Here is a 6835-nt window from a genome sequence, read left to right as displayed (position 1 = left end):
CCATAAGAAATTGCAACAGCTTCACAAACACATAGAAACTGAACAACACTCTCCAGAGTCACAGAGGAAATTAAAGAAGAAATTAGTCAGTTTTTACAAATAAATGATAATGCCAAACAATATACAGGAATCTATGGAACACAACAAGGAAAGCACTTCTACATGGGAAATTCACAGCAGTGAATGCCCACACTAGGAAAACAGAGTGAGCTCAAATAAACAACCTAATGGTGAATTTTAAGATCCTAGGAAAAGAAGAGCAAGAAAAAAAAAAAAAGCTCATATAATGGAGGAAATTATACAGATCATAGCAGAAATCAATGCAATGGAGACTAAGAGATTAATACAAAAAAATCAAAGAATTGATGAGTTGATTTTTGAAAGAATAAATAAAATCAATAAAACCTTAGCCAACCTTGTCATAAAAAGGAAAGAAAAGGCATGCAATGCTGAATACATGCAATTCAGAGTGAAAAAGGTGAAATCACAACATCCAGCATAAATCCAGAGGATCATCAATACCCACTTTGAGAATCTGTACTCTAATAAAATGGAAAACACAGAAGAAATGGACAGATTTCTAAATATATATGAATTTCCAAAGTTGAATGAAGAACATATAAAAAAATTCTAAACACTCCAATTAAAATCAGTGAAATTGAAATTAATAAAAAATTTACCAACAAAGAAAAGCCCAGGTCCTGAGGGCTTCACTGCTCAATTCTACAAAACATTTAGAAAAAGAACTATTGTCACTACTCTTTAAACTTTTCAATGAAATTGAAAGGGAAGTAATACTTCCAAATTCATTGCTGAAAGCAAGTGTTACTTTGATTTCAAAACCAGGGAAACACCCAACCAAAAAAAAAAAAAAAAAGAACTACAAAGGGCCATACTTTCAGGGATCAATTCTAAAGTTGGTTACTACAGAAGTTTCTATGATTGTGTAGAGTACCAGAAACTATGAGGAGGAGGCATAGCATTCCTTCCTGAGCTTCAAACCAGCTCTTGGTGTTGCTTTGCTGCAACTGCCACTTGCCATTGATGATTGTTCTTGCTCTGTCTCTGGAGGGAGCAAGGGGGAAGGAATGCAGTGTGAGTGGCTTCTGTTTAAAAAAGAGAGAGAGAAAGAAAGAACTATGGGCCAATCTTCATAATGAACATAGATGCAAAAATTCTCAAGAAGATACTGAAAAAGAGAATACAGAGTGTCATCAAGATCATACAATACCAAAACCAAGTTGGATTTATTCCAGGAATACAGGATGGTTCTATATATGATATATATTGTTTTTTGTTTTTTGTTTTTGGTACCAGGAATCAAACTTGGGTCCTTGCACTTGCAAGGCAGGCAGCGTAACCACTGAGCTAAATCCCTAGCCAAATTCAACACATATAAATCAATAAACATAATACACTGTATTAACAGAGTCAAAGACAAAAATTATATGATAATCTCAATAGATATAGAAAGGCATTTGACAAAATTTAACACCCATTCACTATAAAACTGCAGAAAATCAGACTAAAAGGTCTCTATCTCAATTTGATAAAGGTTATCTATGAAAAACCAACAGTTGAACAACACTCACCAGAAAAATCAATGGATCACAGAGGAAATTAAAGAAGAAATCAGACAGTTTTTACAAATAAATGAAAATGCCAGTACAGGAATCTATGGGACACAATGAAAGCAGTTCTACATGGAAAATTCATAACACTGAATGCCCACACTAGGAAAACTGAGTGAGCTCAATAAACAACCTAATGATGAATCTTAGACTCCTACAAAAACAAGAGCAAGAAAAACCCAAAGCTCACAGAAGAGAGGAAATTACAAAATTAGAGCAGAAATCAACGCAAAGGACTAAGACAAAAAAATAAATGAATTGAAGAGTTGGTTTTTTTGAAAGAATAAATAAAATTGATAAACCCTTAGCAAACCTTATCAAAAAAAAGGAAAAAAAAGGCTCAGATCCATGCAATCAGGAATGAAAAAAGCAAAGTCACAACAGATCCTACAGAAATCCAAAGGATCATTAATACCTACTTTGATAACCTGTACTCCAATAAAAAGGAAAACACAGAAGAAATGGACAGATTTCTAGATACTTATGAATTACCAAAGTTGAACAAAGAAGATAAAAACATTTTAAACACCCAAATTACAATCAGTGAAATTGAAAATTTAATTAAAAACTTATCAACAAAGAAAAGCCCAGGTCCTGATGGACTCACTGCTGAATTTTACAGGACATTTAGAGAAGAAGTACTGCCACAACTCTTCAAACTTTTCAATGAAATTGAAAGGGAAGCAATACTTCCAAATTCATTCATGGGAGCAACTATCATTTTGATTCTCAAACCAGGGAAAGATGCAACTAAAAAAGAGAACTACAGGCCATCTCCTTAATGAATATAGATGCAAAAATCCTTAATAAGATACTAGCAAACAGAATACAGAGGATCATCAAGAAGATCATACATCCTGACCAAGTCGGATTTATTCCAGTAATGCAAGGATAGTTCAACCTACTTAAGTCAATAAATGTAATGCACTATATTAACAAAGTCAAGAACAAAAACCACATAGTCCTCTCAATACATGCAGAAAAAGCATTCAACACCCATTCATGATAAAAAAACCCTCCACAAAATTGGAATAGATGGTCTCTATCTCAACTTAATAAAGGCTATCTATGAAAACCCAACAGCCAACATCATATTAACTGGCCAAAAATTGAAAACCCTCACACTAAAATCAGGAACAAGACAAGGATGCCGACTATCATTACTCCTCTTCAATATACTTCTGGAAACATTAGCCATAGCATTTAGACAAGAGAAAGAAATTAAAGCAATAAAGATAGGAAAGGAAGAAGTTAACTGTCATTATTTGCTGCTGATATGATACTCTACATTGAAGACCCAAAAAACACCACCAAAAGACTTCTAGACTTAATTGAGACTTTTAGGAGAGTAGCAGGATACAAGGTCAACACTCAAAAATGAATAGCCTTCTTGTACACAAATAATAGACTCACTGAGAAAGAAATTAGGGAAACAATTAATTTCACAATAGCATCCCAAAAAATGAACTATCTAGGAATCAACCTAACAAAAGTAGCAAAAGTCCTCTACACTGAAAACTACAGCACTCCGAAAAAAGAGATCGAAGAGGATATAAGAATGGTATAAGAATGATATAAGAATGGAAAGATATCTCCTGCTTCTGGATAGGAAGAATCAACATACTACCAAAATGGTCATACTACCAAAACTGCTATACAGAGTCAATGCAATGCCAATTGAAATTCTAACACTGTATTTCACAGAATTACAAAAAATAATCCAAAAATTCATTTGGAATCATATGAGACTTAGAATATCAAAAGCCATATTAGGCAACAGACACATGGCAGTGAGTATAACAATTCCCAATTTGAAACTATACTACAAAACCACTTTGATAAAAACAGCATGGTACTGGCAAAGAAATAGACCTGAGGATCAGCGGAACAGACTGAAGACACAAAAACAACTCCAGAGGTACCCACCTACCTCATCTTTGACAAAAGAGCTGACCATCCCCACTGGAGGAAAGAGAGCTTCTTTAATAAATGGTATTGGAAAAACTGGATCTCAACCTGCCAAAGATTAAAACTAGACCCTTAACTTTTGCCATGCACTAAATTAAAATCCAAGTGGATTAAAGATCTAAATATTAAAACAGAAACACTAAACTTGCTGGAAGATAAGTTAGGCAGAACTCTGGAAGACATTGGCATAGGAAAACACTTTATGAACAAATTCTCAGTAGCACGAGAACTAGCAGAAAGAATCAACAAGTGGGATCTCATTTTATTAAAAAGCTGCGCTGCAAAAGAAACCATCAACAGAACTAAGAGACAACCTACAATGCGGAAAAATTTTTACCAGCTGATCCTCAGACAAAGGACTATATATACCAATAAACTCAATTAAAGCTGAAAAAAAATAGGCATCTGAAATGAAAAGACATTTCTCAGACAAAGAAGTAAAAGCAGCAAGTAAATATATGAAATAATGCTCCACATCACTGGCCACTCGAGAGATGCAGATGAAAACAACACTGAGATTTCACCTCACCCCACAAGGAATGGCTGCTATCAAGAAATCACACAATAACAAATGTTGGGGGTTTGTGGGGAGAAAGGAACCCTTCTCCATTGTTGATGGGAGTGCAGACTGGTGCAACCACTATGGAAATCAACATGGACAAACCTTAAAGAGCTGGAACTAGAGGTTCCACTTGACCCAACCATCCCTTCTGCTTGGTATCTTTTGAAAAGAATTAAAAGAATCATATCACAGTGACATTTGTGCACCTATGTTTATAGCGGCACAATTTGTAATAGCTAAAACATAGAAACAGCCCATTTACCCATCAGTTGGAAACTGGATAAAGAAGATGTGGTTTTTCTATAAAATGGAATACTACTCAGCCATAAAGAATGAGAAAGTAGATTCATTCATAGGAAAATGGATACATTTTGAGGATATACTCCTAAGTGAAATAAATAAGTCACACATGTATAAATGCCAAATAGTTTCTCTGGTGTGAAAAACTATAATAGTACACATGATCCTAATGATATAATTAACAGTGTGAAATAGGAAGAAAAGGGCTAAAGGTGTAGAAAAGTGGGAAGGGTAAGGGAAAAGTTATAAGGGAAAAGAAAAAAATATGAGAAAATGAAAAAATGGAAATAAATTGTTTTGTAAATAGGGAGGGAAGGAGGGGGTGAAGGGAAGGCAGGGACAAGGGGAAAAAATGAGAACTAAGACCTGTCACATAAAGGTACAAGATCCCAGTAATGAATGTAACTGTACTGTATGCCTAGAACGTACCAATAAACTCAATAAAAAGAAAAAAAAACACAGTCAACATCATATTAAGTGGCCAAAAACTGAAAAGCTTCATGCTAAAATCAGGAACAAGACAAGGATGTCCACCATCACCACTCCTGTTCAAAATAGTTCTGGAAGCATTAGCCACAGCAATTAGACAGGATAAATAAATAAAAGCAATAAAGATATGAAAGGAAGAAGTTAAATTGTCATTATTTACTGATGATATGATACTTTACATTGAAGACCTAAAAAACTCTGCCAAAAGACTCCTAGATGTCATTGACAGATTCATTAGAGTAGCTGGATAAAAGGTCAACAATCAAAAACCAATAGCCTTCCTGTACACAAATAACAGATTCACTGAGAGAGAATGTAGGTAAACAATTCCTTTCACAATAGCATCCCCAAAAATGAAGTATCTAGGAATCAATCTAACAAAGGAAGCAAAAGTCCTCTACACTGAAAACTACAGCACTCTGAAAAAAGAGATTGAAGAGGATATAGGAAAATGGAAAGATATCCCCTGTTCCTGGGTAGGAATTATCAACATAGTAAAAATAGCCATACTTCCAAAACTGCTATACAGATTCAGTGCAATCCCAATTGAAACTCCAACAGTATATTTCGCAGAACTAGAGAAAACAATACAAAAATTCATTTAGAACCAGAAGAGATATAGAATAGCAAAAGCAATTCTAGGTAACACAGACATGACAGGGGTATCACAATCCCCAATTTGAAAAAATTGTACTACAAAGCCACTGTGATAAAAACAGCATGGTACTGGCAAAAAAAAAAAAAAAAAAGACCTGAGGATCATTGGAATACTTTGGAAGATACAGAAACAACTCCAGATGTACTCAGCTATCTCATCTTTGACAAAGGAGTCATCCATCCTCAATAGAGGAAAGATAGCCTTTTTAATAAATTTTGTTGGAAAAACTGGATTTCAACCTGCCAAAGATTACAACCAGACCCTTATCTTTCATCATGCACTGAACTAAAATCCAAGTGTACTAAAGATCTAAATATTAAAATAGAAACACTAAACTTGCTGGAAGATAAGTTAGGTAGAACTCTCAAAGACATTGGCATTGGCATTGAACAAATCCTCAGTAGCACAGGAACTAGCGCAAAGAATCACCTGGGATCTCATCTTATTAAAAAGCTTCTGCACTGCAGAAGAAACCACCCACAGAGTAAGAGACAACCTACATTGTGTGAAAAAAAATTTACCAGCTGCTCCTCAGACAAAGGACTACTATCCATAATATATAAAAAACTCAAAAAATCAGACCCCACAAATATAAAGACCCAATTCAAAATGGGCATCTGAAATGAACAGACATTTCTCATACAAAGAAGTAAAAGAAGCAAATAAATATATGAAAACACATTCAACATCACTAGTCATTTGAGAGATGCAGATGAAAACAACCCTGAAATTCCATCTCACCCTAGAGAGAATAGCTGCAATTAAGAAATCAGCCAAGGGCCAGGGATTTAGCTCAGTGGTTCTGCTGCCTGCCTCATAAACACAAGGACCTGAGTTCAATCCCCAGTACAAAAAAAAAAAAAAAAAAAAAAAAAGAAGAAATCAGCCAATAACAAAAGCTGGCAGGGTGTGGGGAGATAGGAACCCTTCTCCATTGTTGGTGGGAGTTCAGACTGGTGCAACAACTGTGGAAATCAATATGGAGATACCTCAAAAATCTATGATTAGAGGTTCCATTTGACCCAGCTATCCCTCTGCTGATTATCTTTCCAAAAGAATTAAAAGAATCATACCACAGCAACATATGCTCACCCATGTTCATAGTGGCACAGTTTGTAATAGCTAAAACTTGGAAAGAGCCCAATTGCCCATCAACTCAATACTGGATAAGATGTGATTTTTCTACAAAATGGAGTACTACCCAACCATAAAGAATGAGAAACTAGA

General features: G+C 35.0%; 1 non-coding gene across 1 annotated transcript; it reads left to right on the top strand.

Annotated features, from left to right (window-relative positions):
- Positions 1 to 886: 886 nt before the first annotated feature.
- Positions 887 to 1104, top strand: LOC117286728. Its single transcript, XR_004517852.1, has one exon. It is a non-coding gene; the product is annotated as a small nucleolar RNA U3 (small nucleolar RNA).
- Positions 1105 to 6835: the final 5731 nt, after the last annotated feature.

This window comes from Fukomys damarensis, unplaced genomic scaffold (assembly GCF_012274545.1).
Source record: "Fukomys damarensis isolate Sample0158 unplaced genomic scaffold, DMR_v1.0_HiC HiC_scaffold_2, whole genome shotgun sequence".
NCBI classification, from domain to species: Eukaryota; Metazoa; Chordata; class Mammalia; order Rodentia; family Bathyergidae; genus Fukomys; species Fukomys damarensis.
Note: the sequence above shows the minus strand (reverse complement) of the source record. Positions and strands in the feature narration are given on the sequence as shown.